General features: G+C 38.1%; 1 protein-coding gene across 1 annotated transcript in view; it reads left to right on the forward strand.

Annotated features, from left to right (window-relative positions):
* The first annotated feature begins 1,841 nt into the window (after positions 1–1,841).
* SIAH1 (siah E3 ubiquitin protein ligase 1) overlaps positions 1,842–17,641 on the forward strand; it is a 59,519-nt gene continuing 43,719 nt past the window's right edge. Inside the window, exon 1 of the mRNA XM_069082550.1 lies at positions 1,842–1,981. The gene's annotated coding sequence lies outside the window, so the exon portion shown is untranslated. The remainder of the gene's footprint in view (positions 1,982–17,641) is intronic.

Raw genomic sequence — 17,641 nt, forward strand, 5'->3', positions numbered from 1 at the left:
TTAAGGAAACCAAAATGTAGTGGTACAATATATTAATTTGAAGACATTAATGAAACAAGCCGTTTGCAAGTTATTTTCATGCTGTATATCCAGCTTGTCAACCAACATTTTGTGTATCTTCCCAGAATCTCAACAAGATGGTACTGGGGACCTTCAAGTGAGACTGAGGATTGAAGGGAAAAGAAACCTTATAAACCTTTTTAGATTGTCTCCCTACATAGAATGCAATCCCCTTGAAACCAAGGACCTTTTTTTTCCCTTCCTTTTTGTGTCTCCTGGCCCTAGTACCCAAGCAGGTGTTTAATGGATGCTTGTTGTAATAGATTCAAATAATTAAGTTGCACCCCAGTCTTTTCTATTCCAGGATTGAGGGTTTGGGACTGGACCTGTGATTTCATTGGTATAGAGAATTTTGGGATTAGGAAATTCCCCAAATTGATAGCAGGTCCTCTTTACGGTATGGTTTTAGAGTTGTCAAAGGCACTGAGGCTGTGACTCATCCAGGATCACATAGCCCGTATGTGTCAAAAGAGGTACTTTGAAGGGGGGGAGAGAAAGAGAGAGTGAGAGAGAGAGAAAGAGGGAGAGGGAGCCTATGTGTGTTCATTCAATAAACATTTAATGCTTACTGTGCCCAAGAAAGCCATGTGCTATATGTCAGGTGTGCCCCCAAAATAACATGCAATAGGCATGTAGTTCTAAATTGACATACGTAAGGTATGTAGTTCTGGTCACAGAACGTCAGTTTTCATGGACCTCCCACAATAAGCCAAATAGATTTGAGATTTGAAATGCCCTGGACAAGACGATTGTGAGGTAGCTCTTGCTAAGGTACAAGCCTTCAACCTACTTGGAAGAAGTCGCTGGAGGTGGAGAAAGGGGAAGTCTTGCAAATACTTTTTTCAGTGAAAAGGGAAAACAGTTGCAAGTTTAGTTTCAAGATCAGAGAATTCGGAGAAGAGCACCCAACTCTCCTTGCCACCTTAAAAATAAACCCTTAGGGCCTACTTCGATGGAGCTGAAGGCGATAGAACCTTGGGGGTGGGGTGGGGGGGGTAGGAATCACATTTGGGTGTGGTTTCCCTTCAGCTTTAACAGTCAGAGTTTTTGGTGTTTATTTTTGTTTTATTTATTTTTTTTAGGTGAGCAGGAATAGGGAGTGGTTATTGAGCGAAGTGAACAAAAGCTAGTATAGAGACTCAGAAGGGTCAGGGCTCCTCCTTTGAAGTACTAGGGGGTGGGAGAGGAGGGTCGTCGGGTGGCCCCCAAAACAAAGCCCCTCCGCCTCGCAAGAACGCATCTGCAGTGCGTGGGGAGGGAGCCCAGGGTGGGGTGCTGTGCGGTTGCCTCTGACAGGCCTTAGGTGGGGGAGGGGGACGGAAGCACTCGCTTCTCCTTTGATGCGGGACGGTTGGGCCAAAGCGGGGAGGGCTGTGTTGTCTACGTGAGTCTGTGTGAGGAGCAACGGTCACCGAGGCAGCAGAGACACTAACCACCACCTGTGGTGACCCGAAGCTCGGGCTGCCCAGACTAAGCCAGTGTTTTCCGCGCCTGCGCACTCTTCGCCACCTCCCCCGACCGCCACCCCCCGCGCGCTCTCCAGTTCCCTCCTCTCGGGGCCGCGCCTTCCTCTCCTGGGCAGCCGCCTCCACCGCAGTGTGTGGTATTTAGCGGGAACGCACGGCAGGCTCGAGCACGAGCGAAGCGGCGGTGGCTGGGGCAGCAGAGGGAGCCGCGGCGGCGGCGGCGGTTGCAGGGCGCGCTCCCGAGAGGCGGCAGCAGCGGCAACAGCAGCGTGTCCCGTCGGGCGGCGCCGCGGCCTCTGTGTGAGGAGGAGGCGGAGGTGGCGGCGGCGGTGGCGGGGGCTGGAGGCAGCGGCGGTGAGGTGGAGGAGGAGGAGGAAGAAGAAGAAAAAACGGAGGAAGCTGTGCGTTTGAGACGGAGCGAGAAACGGGGTCCCGGTCGCGCTCTCCGCCCACCGGTAAGTGCGGCCCAGCCTGAGGGAGGGGCCGGGGCGGGGGGTGCGCGGTGGGGGGGGGGGGAGGTGGCGCCGCGCGGGGCTCGAGGTTCGACTAATGGCGGCGGCCGACTCCTCTGAGGAGAAACCACCGCCTCGCCGCGAAGGGAGGGAGGAAGGAAGGAGGGCAGGCCCTGCCCGGCGCGGCGCAGCCGCCCCCGCGGGCAGTCCGGGGCCCCTGGCTCGCCTTTGTCTCCGGCCTCGGAGGGGGAGCTAGCTTGGGCCTCGCGGCCCAGTAGAGGCCGGCCCCGCCCCGCCCCCGGGGTCGGGTTTCCCCCGCCGCCCGAGGCCTTTCCTCGGAGCCCGGCACCCGAGCGGGCCTGGGGTGGGAGCTGGGGAGGGGGTCTGGCTGCGAGAGCCCTGGCAGCCTCGAGCGAAGTGGGGCAGAGAAAGGCTTTCCTTCGGCCCGGGCGCCCGGGGAGGCGGGCCTCGGTGGAGGGGGAGGTGCCGGCCGGCCTCTGCTCGGCTCCCTCGTGCGGGGCTTTGTTGTGATGGGGCCGGTGTTTGCGGCCAACATGGCGGAGGTCAGCTGAGTCTTGCACCGTGAGCCACCGAGCCGTCCCTTCCCTCCCCCCACCTGGCACCCTCCGACTCCCCCACCACCTCCCCCCTTGTGGGGTTGTGGTCCTCATCCTTCTCTCTAATTCCAGCAGTCCCAAACATCCGTCCTTGTAATGTGCGATGTGCATTCCTTTTCTCGCTCAAGCCTGAGCCTTGTATTGTGCAGTGCAGAGAATGCAATTTCCTCTTTATTTACATTAAAGATCCTATGAATGAATGGGTTGTTGAAAGAGAAAGATAGGGTCTTTTAGTTTCAAGTCCAAGATAACTTTGTTCTTTAATCTTCTCTCGGCTAGAAGTTTGGGAGAGTTGGCGGGAGTCATAATTATTTTATTTGTTTAGGGCCATATACTGAACGTCCTAATCTTTCAGTTTTTTTTAAGGGCCGCCTGGATATTTTAGTTGTCCTATTCCCCACTTCCCATCCTCCGTGACATATTGGAAGGACATTTAGCATTGATTAGACTTATTTTAAAAGTAATTTTGCGTTTTGAAAGTTCAGTTGTGTCTGATGTATGAAAATAGTCGGGCACATGCTGTATCAATGAAAGGATTGTAATCTGTCTTATTCTTAGTTGAAAAAACTTTTTCTTCTCTTGATAAGCAACTGAAAGTGTGTGTGTGTGTTCAATACTTAATACATTGTAAATGCATAGGTAGAATCTTTAAATCAACATTTTAACAGATTTCATTGGGTAGCTTATTAGGGAAGTGAGATAACCTTTGTTGGAGAAGCTAGGACACTGTTATGGGGGGGAGAGGGTGATGTTGATAACTTGACAATTTATTATATTGTGATTTCAAAATTATTTAAATAGACTCGAGTATTTAAATATTTTAGGTGAAAGTCCATTTGCCCCAAAGTAAGGATTACTTTGGAACTTTTGGCCCAACTAATTAGCAAAGTAGGGCAGCTGCCACTTAATGAAATGACATGTAATGTTAACCTGTTTTTTCAAGAAGGCACAGAATACTATAATGTAGTATTGTGAAAATGTGGTAGTCTTGTTTAAGTAATAAAGGGAAGGAAGTAGGCTTAAGTTGTAGTAAAAGGGTTTTGTTTAGATGTTAAAAAAAAATTGTGGGGGTGGCCAGGTAGCACAGCAAGTAAGAGCACCGGCTCCAGAGTCCGGATAACCTGGAGATCGAATCCCGGCTCAGACACTTAGCACCCACCCAGAAACACCTGGCCGTGTAACCTTGGGTTACTTAATCCCGATTGCTTAAAAAAAAAATTTGTGATCCTAGGAGTTGCAGGATGGAAGAATGCATCACTAAAGCTTGCTGTGGAATATCATTTTCTGAAAATTTGAAAAATGAAGTAGACTGTGATATGGAAGTATGCACAACAGGTGTTTGTCAAACAAAGGATGGATTACATTGGGAAAGGGGTCTTTTCTATGTTTATGATTTGTGAATTTGCTTTCAAGAATTCAGACATTTCTAAGGATCTGTGTACAGAGCGTTGGAAAGATATAAAGTTTAGATAAGATGCCTTTTCTTGTGTGGCTAACAGCCTGAAGGATGCTATAAAATATTACCTGTAATAGCTAGTATTTATATAGTTCTTTAAGGTTTGCAAAGTGCTTTACAAAAGATGGGAGGTAGGTGCTATTATGTAATAATATATCATGTATTACAGTTAAGGCCAAATGGAATATGAAAACAACACTAAAGAACATGGTGAATTTGATATAGGATTTTTAACTTATATATGTGTGTATATAAGTACATATATGAAATTATTTTGGCCTAGATCTGCAGTTTTATCTATAAAGCTATTGATGAGTTCAGATTTACAATTGTTTTGCAATTTAGAGTTTGAGAGAGTTGCCTAGGGACTTGAGAAGTTGGGTAACTTGACAGGAAAAGCATGGCCAGTATACCAGAGGATGGACATTAACCCAGGTGGTCCTGGTCCTGAGGGCAAGGGTAGACTGGCTCTCTTTTACCCCTGTCTTCCTGTTTACCTTTTACAGGAAGCCTTTCCCTATCACCTTTAATCCTAGTGCCCTCCTATTGTGATTTATTTAAAATTTAGCTTCTTTATAGCTTGATTGTACGTAGAGGTTTACATGCTGGCTCCCCTGTTAAGCTGTAAGCCCCATGAGAGCAGGGGCTACCTTTTACCTCTCTTTGTTTCCCCAGCAGGCTTAGCACAGAGTCTAGCACATAGTAGGTACTTAATAAGTGTTTATTGATTGATATTGGAATAATAACTTCCCAAAAAGAAGGAACCAACAAGCATTTATTTGGTGTCTCATGTGCCAGGAACTGTTCTAAAGACTATACACATATTTCATTTGAACCTCACCACAAATCTGGGGGTACTATTCTCATTTTACATTTGAGGAAAGTGAGGCAGACAGGTCAATCAGGTATAGATTTACCAGGTTTATACAGCTAGTGAATCTGAATCTGATTTGAACTCTACTGTGCCCTTCAGTTGTCAATGTAATAAAAGTGATTATATTTTGATAAACAAGCATTTCATTTTATTTTTATCTGTTCATTATTAGATCACTTTCCAGAGGCATTGATAAATCCAATACAAAAGCAAAATTAGTTAATAAATAAATATAAGCAAGTTCTTAGTTTAGGAGCTGCTCAAGTTATCAAGGATTGTGTGCTAAAGTCTACTGTGCCTATAGCAGCATTGATTGTGTATTAAAAATAAGATTAAAGAGCCTCACAGTTGGAAAGGACATCATAGAAAACTAATCTAACCTGTCCCTGAACAGGAGTCCTTCTACAACACCCCTGAGTAGTCATCTTGTCTTTTCTCAAACACTTTAGTGAAAGAGCACCAATTTTTTTTTTGTTTGATTTAAGAATCAGGGTTGCAGATGTTATTGTGATAACACCAGGTGTGCCTGTTCAAGGACAGTAAATAAGTTAATAACTTTACATACATTATCATTCAAGGGTGGTGGTAGGATGATTAACATTTTGAAGCATTTTTTTTAAATTTTTGATTAGATTGTTTTTTCTAAAGTTTGAATTAGTCTTCATTATACAGAGACAATATCCATTATAAAATCAAGGTTTTGTTTCATTGTTATTAAGTATTCATTTTTCACATCAGCAACCATTTTGTGGCATGTATAAATATGTGTCCTTCATTTAATCAAATACAGTTCATATTTTTATGGACTTATTATGAAAGATAAATTACAGCCTTCATTACAAAGGGATTGCTTGACACACTTGCTTAGATTCCTTAAAGCCGTTTGAAATAGGATTTGGTGTTATACAACTTCTCAGGAAGACTTTTGAGAGGAGGAACAAAGTATTTCTTGCCCTAAAGGAGCTTACATTCCAAAACAAAGTAAATTAGATTAATTTGTAGTCAAAAGTGTAGCAAGTACAAATAATATTTTAGGTAGTAGAAGTTGTTATTCATGTTCTTCCAAAAAATCTTTTAATTTTAATTCTTGCAATAAGATGAGCCAGTGCATACATTTACAAGTTGTTACTCTTTATTTCTTCCCATGGTGATTATGCATTCTTTAATAGAGGCTGACGTTTAGTTATATCAACATCCACCCTTCCCCTTCAGGAACCTTGACAAATTGGAATGGAGGATAGGGCAGGCAACAATGTGAAAGTAAGGTGTAGCAACTTGTAATTTACTGGATTTTTCCTAATTAAAAGGTTATAATATAATTTTCTTAATGTATTATATAAAGTGAAGCTCACCAGATTTAAGTTGCAGACAGGGACTATGTTATTGAATGTATTTTAAAATACACTCAGGATCTTTATTTTGGCCAGTTGAGGTAATAGTGGAAGAGAGAAGTTGGAAAAGGTTAAACAAGTTTAACTTACTAAGTGTGGGACCATGGACACATAATTTAAGTTCTCTGAGTTTGTTTTCTTATATGTAAAATAAGGGAGTAGATTTAGATGGTCTCTAAGTTCCCTTAAAGGTTTAAATAAATGATCCTCTGATCTTAAGTTGAATGTTAGGGAGAAACTCTCTGGTGAGGGATACTGAAATCTTATTAAGCCACTTTATGACTTAAAAAAACTCTTAAGTTTAATAGTATTATCACCTCTTAATTTGTCCTTTGAAACATGAATATTCACAACTCCTTAACTACCCTATATACTTTCCAAAGTTGTTACCTGAATGGGATAATCAAGAAAGTCCTTTAGGGGTGAAATTATTCTTGGGACTGTAGTTAACAGTGATTAGAGCAGTATCAATTCTGGGACAGGGCCCAAGTGCAGAGTGGAAGTTTCATCATTGCTATATTATATAATATTAACATAATTTTTAAAAATGCCTATTTTACAACATCAGTTCTATCCTTAATATCCCTTTCCCATTAACCCTCCTCCTAATCCAGAAAAAGATAAGCAAAATTGACCAGTTTGGCAATGGTGTATGCCACATTCCTTATTCATAATCCTCCAACTTCTGGGGGGGGGGAGGAAAATGTTTCATCTTATGACAATAAAGACTGTTACAATTAATCTTAATTCATTTGCCTTTTTAGTGCTTTCATTTATATATTTATGTTAATCAAACATTTATTAAGCACATTACTAAATGCCAGACACAGTACTGAGCTCCAGAAAGATAAAGACAAAAAGTAGTCTCTGCTCTTGAGCTCACCATCTAATGGGGAAGACACCTATGTGTACAAATTGTACACATACACACATACATGCATTCTCTGGGTAAGTTGGGGTGCCAGCCCCCTCTTCTGTGCTGTTCCTCACACTCCCATCTCCTGACCCCAAGAATTTTCACTCACTGTCCCTATACCCATCCACCCTCCCACCCCCCACCTCTTATTTCCTGTCTTCAAGTCCCAACTAAAATCTTAACTATAAGAAGCCTTTCCTGGTCTTCTTAGTCCCTTTTCTTTAAGATTACGTCTCTAATTTGTCCTGTATCCCTGGTGCTTATCATTGTATTTCTTTTTTTAATAAATATTTACATGTAAAGACATTTAAATATTCATTAAATTTTTTTTATCCCTCCATCAATTCCCCCCCTCAAAACAGCAAGCAATTTGATATAGGTTATATATATATGTATATATATATATATATATATATATGCAATAATGTAAAACTTTTCCATGTTAGTCATATTGTGGAAGAAACAGACCAAAAGGGAAAAAAAAACCCTACAAAAGTAAGAAAAGTGAAAATAGTATGCTTTGATTTGCATTCAAACTCCATCAGATCTTTCTCTGAATATGTATAGCATTTTTCATCTTGAATTCTTTGGAATTATCTTGAATCATTGTATTGCTGAGAATAACTAAGTCATTCATAGTTGATTCACCATACAGTATTACTGTTACTGTGTGCAATGTTCTCCTGGTTCTGCTCATTTCATTTTGCATCAGTTCATGTAAGTCTTTCCAGGTTTTTCTGAGAGCATGCTACTCATCATTTCTTGTAACACAATAATATTCCATTAGATTCATGTGCCACAACTTGTTTAGCCATTCCCCAGTTCCAGTTCTTTGCCACCACAAGAAGAGGTGCTATAAATATTTTTGTACAAGTATGCCCCCCCCCCCTTTTAAAATCTTTTTGGGATACAGACCTAGTAGTGATATTGCTAGAGTAAAGGGTATTCTGAGTTTGCCCTTTTGAGTATAGTTCCAAATTACTCTCCAAACTGGTTGGATGAGCACATAATTACACTAAATGCATTATTGTCCCAATTTTCCCACATCCCCTCCAACATTTATCATTTTCCTTTTCTATCATATTACCTAATCTGATAAATGTGGGTGGTACCTCAGAGTTCTTTTAATTTGTATTTCTCTTATCAATAGTGATTTAGAGCATTTTTTCATATGAGTATAGATAACTTTGCTTAATCTGAAAACTGCCTGTTCATATCCTTTGACCATTTATCAATTGGGGAATGACTTATTCTTATAAATATGACTTAGCTCTTTATTTTTTTGAGAAATGATGCCTTTATCAGAGAAACTTCCTTTAAAAATTGTTTCCTAGCTTTCTGCTTTCCTTCTAAACTTGGTTGCATTGGTTTTATGTCAGGTTTTTAAATTTAATATAATTAAAATTATCCATTTTACATCTCATAATGTTCTCTATCTCTTGTTTGGTCATACATTCTTCCCGTCTCCATAGATATGATAGACTTTCTTGCTCTTCTGATTTGCTTATGATATCTCCCTTTATGTGTAAATTATTTTGTTTTTTTGCTTTTTGGAGGGGGGAAAGGCAGGGCATTGTGTGACTTGTGACTTGCCCAAGGTCACATGGCTAGCAAGTGTTAGAGGTCTGATTTGAACTCAGGTTCTCCTGACTTCGGGGCTGGTGCTCTATTCACTGCGCCACCTAGCTGCCCCATATGTTTAAATTATTTTGACCCATTTTGACCTTATCTTGGTATACAGTGTAAGATGTTGGTCTATGCCTAGTTTCTGCTGTGTTTACCAGTTTTCCTGGCAGTTTTTGTCATATAGTAAGTTCTTGTCGCAGAAACTGGGGTCATAGTATTTCTTAGGCAGGTCAGCAAAACATTGGAAGGTTCACTAACTGTTTTTGTACAGCTAAGAATGGTTTTTATCTTAAGTAAAGATTATTTTGTATTTTAAAATATACAAAAACTGTTGTTTGGCCAAATTTGGCCCTTAGGCCATCTGCAGTTTGCTGACCTCTGCTTAATGTCTTTTCCCTCAGTAGTGGAATCTCTAAGTCAAAGTGTAACTACACTAATATCCTTATAAGGGCTCCATTGAGCAGAGTGTCATGGTCTTGATTAGTATATTTTAGTATTTTCTTTAAAAAAAAAAGTTTCAGCCTACTTGCAAACTTGTTTGTGTACTTTTACAGTAATTTTAGCTATAATTTATTCAAACCCATATGAGGAGTTTTTATTATGTTCCATCCATTCAATAATAGGAACAAAAGTTGTTTTAATGCCAATTTTGAATTCAGTTAAAAATATCAGTAAAAATTTCAGTTATTTTATTAGACTAAAAACCAGTGATCTGGAACTTCTTTTGTTTATGTATAGAAATTCAAGTGTACATGTTCTTTCCTTGCCCTTGCTGAACTTAAAAGATCATGGAATTTGCTTACTTTTGATCTTCAAATTGTGTTAAATAGTTGTTTTTGGGGAAAATGGTTTAATTCCGTTGTAGTCATTAGTCACATAATGCATCATGGAGTTTACTAGAATTTTAGTTGGTTGAGGTAACCCCAGGTGTGTGTAAAGACTGGTAAATTTTTGCTTGTGGATTACATAATGTAAGAGTTGTTGGGATGTATATTGTATGAAGGTACACTATCTTTTAAATGGTTTTGAGGGTTATTCTAGTAGGCTCGAGATAAATGTGTTTCTTGTGAGGCTGTATATTATTACAATGATTTTGGATTCCTTTTCTTTAAGGAAATTTGGATTGTTGAGAAGAAGGCATGTGGTCATAGAAAATGCAGCCCTGCCTCAGACTCTGGGCAAGTCACTTAATGTCTGTGCTATAATTTCCTCATATGCAGAATAGGGATAATATTTGCATTACCTACTTCACTGGGTTGCTTAAAGTATATTGTAAGCATTCATAAGCAAGAATTATTCATAGAAACTGGAAATAAAAAAGTTGCTTCTATTTCTAGTTTAATACTACAGGGCTTAGGATTTGTAGAGGAAAAACAGTTGTCTGGCACAAGGCTGTCAGAAACAACTTTATTAACCAAATCCAAGGTTTTCTGCTTAGTGTAGGGGTTCTTACCTTTTTTTTGTGTAATGGATGCCTTTATAAGACTGCTGAAACCTGAGACCCCTTCTCAGAATATTTTGAATAAAGTACAAAGAATTACAAGGATTATATTGGTTCTATGCCTTGAATTCTCTTCTTCCTCCTTGTCTTTGTTTCCTGGGCTTCTTGTGTTTCCTTCAAGTCTCACCTAAAAATCCTATCTGCTGCAAGAAGCTTTTCTGGGTTCCCCCTTATTGATAGATTGATAGTGCCTTCCTTCTGTGATTATCTCCAATTTAGATTTGTTCTCTGCCTCTGTCTTTCTCTATCTCTTTCTTATATTTAACTGTTGGCCTGTCTTCTTCCCTGTTACATTGTTCTCTCCCTGAGGGCAGGGACTGTTTTTTCCCTTTCTTTGTATCTCCAGCACTTTGCACAAGTGCCTGGTACATAAGTGTGTGTTGACTTGGCTAATGAAATGCAGCTATCAAAATACTTACCCTAACTTAGAGAAAAATCCAAAGGGCAGGATTTTTCTGGTTTACTGAAAATCCCTCTGTTCCCAAAGGATCAAACAAGATGTAAAGTGCTTAGCACACAGTAGGCCTTTAATGAATGCTTATTTCTCTCTCTTGGTAATATTTAAGAAATGAAAAGGAAGATAACAGTGAGATAACTCCAAATGTCTATGTTAGGATTTTTGCCCGTCACAAAAATATTAATGTTTGGAGGTATACTCTTCGGAGTGATATGCATCTGAAAATCAAGGTCAGGTGGTCAGCCATATTGATTGCCGGGGAAGATGAAAATGAAAGCAGTCCGATTTGGCTGTTAAATAATGGTTAAGAAAACAACTTCAATAAAGAAGTGACTTTGGTGATTGAAAGCCATGCCACAGATGTTTGAGGAGTGGATGGATGGTGAGGAAATGGGAGAATGTAGTCATTAAACATTATTAAGCACCTACTGTGTGCCAGGCACTGCTAAGTGTTGGGGATACAAAGACAAAGATAATATTCAGGTTTTTCAGTGAAAAAGAAAAAAAAAAGTTGTAGTACTGGAAGGGCCCTCAGAAGCCTAACTCCTTCATTTTACTGATGAGGAAACTGTCCAGGGAGATTAAGTGACTTGCCCAGGTTAGTCAGGTAGTAAGCATCAGAGGTGACATAGTTTAAATTATTTATTTCTGCCTATTTAAGTTTACTTTCTAAGAGAGGGAACTAGTAGAAGTTACTAATATTGAAGAAGCAGCTATACAGATTAAATCCAGTGAAAGAGTACTGCTGTTAAAGTCACTAAGGAAGACATTTTAGTGGAACCACTCAACCTTTTCTCACTTGGTTTCAGTATAAAACTTGAGTTATAATTTTAGATAGATGAATATTCTTCAGTCTGCAGTGGCCTTGAAGATATCTGGGGCTACTGTTGAAGTTCAGGGCCAGACTGAGGAAGGCTTGGATGCTTAATTAAGTTTAATATTTGCCTGGGAATATATATATATATATATATATATATATATATATATACTGGAGTGTATCTTCCAAAAATCTGTTAGATTCAGTGTTGTGACTGAGGGGCCACATTGAATTGTGTAGGTTTACTACAGACCAGTATTAATTTCTGTCTTTTTTTAGTCCTGTATTGGAAGAAATCCCAGCTTTGTTAGTTGCTACCTATGTGACCTTTAGAACTTCTCTGGGCCTCATTTTCTTCATTTTGTAGATAAGGGGATTTAACTAGATATTCTCTAACTAGACATTCTTTCAGTTTTAAATCTTAGACTGTAGTGCTGTAATCATGAATCAGCCTTGACCTATTTTATAGGGAAGATGAGAGAGTGTGTGAGCCCAGGATTCTGGATTTTACTTTGTGAACTCCTTACAGGGAGTAGAGTTCTCTCCCCTCATCCTATACCTCTTGTAAGAGGGAAGAAATGAATAAATAATTCTTTGATGTTTGTTTGTTAAAGTAGGTGATGATAATACAGACCATCCAATGAGCAATAAGAAAGAAAGCTCAATTACATGAAATCTTTGGTTTTTTTTTTCTTCAGCTTCTGCTAGCACTGTTGAGGGTAAAAAAGAAGCCCCTTTGTTCAACAAAACTTATTAGAAGATGTTGCTATAAAAATTAGGACCTGCAAGTTGGAGATTTTATGAAATCTGATTTTTTTTTAAATACTTTTTAATGATAGTATTTTTGTTATAAATGAAGGATAAAATATGTTTTGTGAAAGGAATAAATAGTAAAACATCTCACTGAGCAAAGGTTTTCTTTAAAAAGTTTATGCAAAATGCTTTCTATTTTTAGTGTGGCTATTGATTATACAGAGAGATTCTTTTGTAGGCTGTGAACATGCCTGAAAAGAAGCTTGATATGATTTTAAGCTATTTTCTTATTATTTTAATGCTTCATATTTTAAGGATACTGATTTTTATACCAGTTTAGAGATGAATCATTTAGCACAGACTAATATTTTGTTAGTCAAGTTTTTATCCAGTGTGTTGTATAACACTTAAAAGTTGAAAAATTCTTCACTGTTTTGTAATTAACTTTGAAAATGGGTACTTTTCATAAATTCACATTTAAAACAGTTTCTTAAGTGATCTAGTCCTTTGTTTGGGAAATATGCTTGCTAAAATCTTGTAGTATAGTGGAGAGAATGCTGAATGTGGAGTTAGAAGACCTAGATTCAATTTCTGACTGCCTCTTTAAGTCATTTAACCTTATTGAGCACCCAAGTAAAGCACTTTTTAACCTTAAAGAATTCTATTAAATATTAGCTATGACAAATAAGATTCCCCTTTCTAGGTAAAGAAGGTGAATAATTGTCTGAAAAATTGAAGGAAAGGATAAAATCAACTTTTAATGTACCATGTAACATTGTGATTTATTGTCATCATATATGAAGTCAGCAAGAATGTTTTGAAAGTGTGCATGTAAAAAGTGTACTTTTTTCCGCAGTGACTTCTTGTATCCTTAGTCTTTGTTTAGATGGAACCGAAATTTTTCAAACTGACTTGGCCAAAAAATACTTTTGATTATAAATCTACAAATACTTTTGGTCTTTTGGGGCATGGAATGTCCTCAGTATAAATGGGACCCAGGGAAATTTTAAGCAAATAAAAGAAATTCACCCTATTTTAATATTTAGTAATTGCTCCAAGCAATAATTTCCATCAAAGAATTATTTATTCATTTCTTCCCTCTTACAAGAGGTATAGGATGAGGGGAGAGAACTCTACTCCCTGTAAGGAGTTCACAAAGTAAAATCCAGAAATTGATCCTAAATTAAAATTAAAATTCACAAAGTAAAATCCAGAAATTAGAAATTGACTACTAGGACTCAAGGAGGTATAGCCTGTAGTGCTATGGGCCTGTAGATCTGAGAATAACAACTCAGATAAAGATTATTCTTGAGTCTGCAGTAATCATTTGGGCCAAGAGAAGGGTTTAATGCTACATATTCCTCCTTTCTGTTGATATCAAGATCAGATGTTGCTTTTGTTATGCAGGCATATAATTTTCAAGCTTATCAGCTTCTCTTTCTCTTTGAAGGCCTTTCCATAAATTCTGCTGTGTGAGAAAACTTTGCTTATTCAGTATTCATTCTCTTACATCTGTCTTATTTCTCTGTGTCCCTCCCAACAACAGCCTTTAGGTTCAGAACTTTCAGGTCAACACTTATTATCAACCTACTCTGTAAGATCTCTAGATATAAATCTGAGAAAGAGACGAAATCTTGTACTTAAGGAGTCAGTATAATAGGAGAATAAGATATGTACATAGAAAACTATAATACAGGTTAAAGCATAAGTGGCTGAAAGAGGTAAAATAAAGGATAGGAGAATGGGAAGGATCACTTTTTGCCGGGGGTGGGGCAAGAGTGAGAAGTTTGGAAGTGGTGGCAGCTGAGGTAATTTTTAAAGAGAAAAATTTCAAAAAAGGCAGATTGTAATGTGGAGTACATTGTGGCTATGGGGGCTACTATTAAATGTAGACATAGGAAAGTTGGCAGTATGGGATCAGAAAATGGCAACTTGGGGCGCTTTTCTACTTAAATAGCTATATTAATCATTTATAAAACAACTTTTAAAGTGAAACAATATATATTTTAACAAACCCATATTCTTATTGAAGTGACTATTTCCTTTCATTGGTACGGATTGCAACTCCATGCATGCCTTTTCATCCTGTGAAACTCCTCCATAAATCTTTCACAGGTGTTCTGAAGAATTTGCTTAAGAAACTTTTTGACTCTTCATATTACATGGATACCATTGCAACATACAATCATTCTATCATTTATTCCTTGCTTTCATTTATGACCAATCCACCACCTTTTCTAGTAACACATCTTTTGTACTTCTTTGTACTTACAGTTCGTAGTTTATAATGTTGTGCAGCTTATTTATGCCAGCCCTGAGTGTCTATGGCTTTTTGTGTGACCTATAATTTTAATTTCATGGAGATAGTAGTACTTTATGATTCATAACCAAAATGACCAGAAGAGAACTCAGATATTCAAATGGATCTATAATCTCATTATTGTATGTTTTTTAGATCATGTTCCATGTGTCTGCTCATCCTTTGTGATTCTTGTCCATGTCCACTCATAAATTTATCACAGAGCATTCACCCAAATTAAGAATGTAAGGTTTCACTTGATAATAGTGTAAAGATACTAATGTAGCACATAAACTGTTCATGGAATATTTCTAAACATTGCCATGTGATTAATCAGCCCATCTTTTTTGATTATACATCTCTTTGATGAGATCCCTTATTATAATTATTCTTTGTTATGTCATAGCTTTCTCACAACCACCATGTGGTTCTCTGTGTCTGCTTCTCTGAGAGTAAACATTTTTAATTCCTTGGAAATGTAGTGTCCCAGGACTTGCAGTTACATGACACCACTAGTAAGAATATTGGTATCAAAAAAGATAGGCCTTAGTTTCTGAGAGTAATTTGGGTTCATTAAGGAGTTTTGTGGTTTCCCAAAAGCATTCAGGTGACTCTTACAGTTTAATTTTGGGGCCAACTTATTTATTGTCTACTTGTGGTATGATAGATGAGCTTAATGTGTCCATCTAATTAATTGCATGCCATAATCTGGATAATAGATATTTTTTATCCAGTTGGTTTTTGTGTGGTGAGAACAATCTTGAATAGTTACTTATTTTGTCCAAGAGGCTCTGCAGTATTCCATGGTTTGATACAACCAGTATGATGTCATACCCAGAAAGAAGGACCTGGAAGACTTCACTCTCTATAGAGAATCCCTATTTGACTTTTACTTTTTAACTGTGCTTCTTCTTTGACATCAGTCAATAGTTTTGGTGAAAATAGGGGAAGAACATTGGATTTTGTTTCAGGGAAAAGGATAGGGTCATTGAAAACTGTCACTTCCCAAATACATTGACGCTATAGAGAGCTTATTGACCATCCTTTCAGTATTAACATCAATTGAAGCATAAAATGGGAACACATGCTCAGTAAAGGTGTTTACCAATGTCATGGAAGGTATCTTACTGCAGTGAAGAATTCCCTGCAGATTGTGATGTTCTCCAAATTCAGATGAGGTGGCATAGTGGGTAGAGCGTTGGGCAGGAAGATCTGGGTTCAAATCCAGCCTGAGATTTTTGTATGTTTGTGACATTGGACAAGTTACTTGACCTCTATTTGCTTAGTTTTTCCAAGTGTAAAAAGGATATACTAACACCTATCTCCCAGAGTTGTTGAGGATAAAAATAAAATAATATTTGTGAAGTGCTTAGCACATAGCCTGGCACATAGTAGATACTATATAAATGCTAGTTATTGTGGTTATATCTACACCTGTTTTTGGATGACATTGTATTGATTACATATAGATCATATGTAATGAATGAACATTATTTTAGAATAATAGTCTAGAACACTATGGAACCTCCCAAATGAGATACAAAAATCTCTTGAATTCAGCTTAACTATCCCTGCAGGAAAATTAATGAATTGTTTATTCTTTTGTATGACATATTTGAATGGATTTGGAACACAGATATTGCTGATGATGAATTGAACCTAGAATATATGTAAAATGCTATTATAAATGTTACCTGTGGAATTAAAAGTATTCTTAGAGAGTTGAAATTTAAAATCTTAAAAGACCAAAGGTAACAATATGGAATATATTATAACTTTTCAGTATTATTTCTGTATACCACATGATACAAATATTCCTAAAGAAAGCAGTTAGGATTTAGGGCATAACAGGCCAAATATACATGTGACCTATTTGATTCTCTTACACAGTTTTAACAGTATGGAGCAACTGTTGAAGAATATCACTCAACAGTATCTACTTCCTGACAAAAAAATGATTGATTTAAGATAATGAGAGATCGGAATTTTTGTCATGGCCAATGTAGGATTTTGTTTTGCTAGACTCTGTGTATTTATTACAAGGGTTTTCATTTTCTTTTTTCAATTAGGTAGGGAGGATGGTTACTAGGGATAGGATTTCTTGTCACCCTCTTTCCCTTCCTCCCTCTTTGCCGCCCCCCTCCCCCATGAGAAAAGGACATAAGGATTCTTAATAGGACATTGGAAAATTACATGTTGAATTTACTTAAAAAGAAAAGCTCTATATAATGGAGATTTCCCAGTTTCATGCACAGTCCTCTCCTTTTTATATGGAAATGTTTGTTTTATTTTATGTTTAAGAAAAAATGGGGGGAAAATCTGATAATCTCTAACATCAGCATGAGCTTCTGTCTATAACAAACACATATAAAACTGATCTTACTTTATAACATTCAATCATAATTATTCCCTCAATCTTACCTCCCACCCATACTTTTTCCTGCCCATACCTGGGATTGTGCTTTTATTTATGTGTTGTTTTTTTAATCCATCTTCAAGTAACCCAGATAGTATGATTTAGCTGTCTCTCTTTCTCTCCCTTCATCCTCTCCCTTCATCCATCACCTTCCTGAAGTGGCGCAGGGGAGCCTTTAGTCATGATAGGGTGACTTTCGTATAGCTGAAAGTCACCCTATCTTTCATAACATTTCTATTGGGCTGGACTTGTGATTTTTTCAGTAGAGGGATTACTTAGTAGGAACCTTTCTGTAGATCTGGACCTGTTGCATGATTTACAGTTTAAAGAGTTTCTTGGAGTACTGAGAAACTAATTGAAGTGACACAGCCAGTAGGTGTATAAGGAAATACTTGAATCTTTATATGTCTCAGTTTCCTCTTTTTAATTTATAAAATATAAATTTTTATTATGAACTTTGCAAATATGAACATTTCCATGTAAAAAGAAGACTAAAAGAATTGTAAGTGAAATCTCTTTATCTGCAGCTTAAATATGTAT

This window comes from Petaurus breviceps, unplaced genomic scaffold (genome assembly GCF_028583685.1).
Source record: "Petaurus breviceps papuanus isolate PSGF00001 unplaced genomic scaffold, PetGlider_PUasm1.0 171, whole genome shotgun sequence".
Taxonomy (NCBI): domain Eukaryota; kingdom Metazoa; phylum Chordata; class Mammalia; order Diprotodontia; family Petauridae; genus Petaurus; species Petaurus breviceps.